Below are 897 nucleotides of genomic sequence, written 5' to 3' on the forward strand. Positions count from 1 at the left end.
TGTGCAGTCAGGTCATGTATGTGGGAGTGTGATGTGCAGTCAGGTCATGTATGTGGCCAGTCTGGATGCACATACAAGAGTGACCTGGCCCCTGGCAAGGTAGCCTCCTGGTGGACAGCCCAGTCTATAACAGGGTGGAGCCTAGGGATACAGATTTGAGGGTACAGCACAGTTCCTATGGCTAGGACAGTGTCTCTAGAGAGGGTCAGCTCCATTCTCTAGCAGGAGGCACATGGATCCCGAGTGCCCCGTGTATAAAAGCAAAACAAGCCATCACCCAAATGCACCCTAAGGGTCTGCCTTCCTGACACAGCTGTTCATTGCCAACCTACAGCCCAGCTTCACCCTCACGGCCTCACACTTTGCTCCTGAATTGCTCCCCTTTGTCTGCCAGTTCCCTGCCCCTGATGCTTCTAGGCTAAACTTTCTGTAGCCACCGCTGCATGCCCTGGGCCGTGAGCACAGAAGCTGGGAGCCAGGAAACAGATACCCGAGGGGCTGCCCCCACAGGGTGGTTTACAGCTCCTCCAAACACTTGCTACAGTGTGCTAGATCCAAAGGGACCAGAGAAAGAGCCCTCCCACCTCCTGTCACCAGGGGACTCCCAGGTAGCAGGGCATTCCAGAGAACTGGGGCTACTGCACAAGTCCAGGGAGCAGGTCACATGACAGCCTGGCCTCCAGCTCTGCCGGCTGCCATTTGGCCTGTTCTTTGAGCCCGCTCATCTGTGGGCTGAAGAGGATGGAAGTAGACCAGGGTGGAGTCTCTCATCTCATTCTTGGCACCCACACAGCAGCTAGGGGCATCAGCCTCTGTCTCCGAAGTCATCTTGGGGCCCCTGCTGGCTGCACTCCACAATGAAGCCCAACATGTGAGAGGACCCCATATTCTGGGTGG

The sequence above is a fragment of the Microtus ochrogaster genome, chromosome 7, assembly GCF_000317375.1.
Source record: "Microtus ochrogaster isolate Prairie Vole_2 chromosome 7, MicOch1.0, whole genome shotgun sequence".
NCBI classification, from domain to species: Eukaryota; Metazoa; Chordata; class Mammalia; order Rodentia; family Cricetidae; genus Microtus; species Microtus ochrogaster.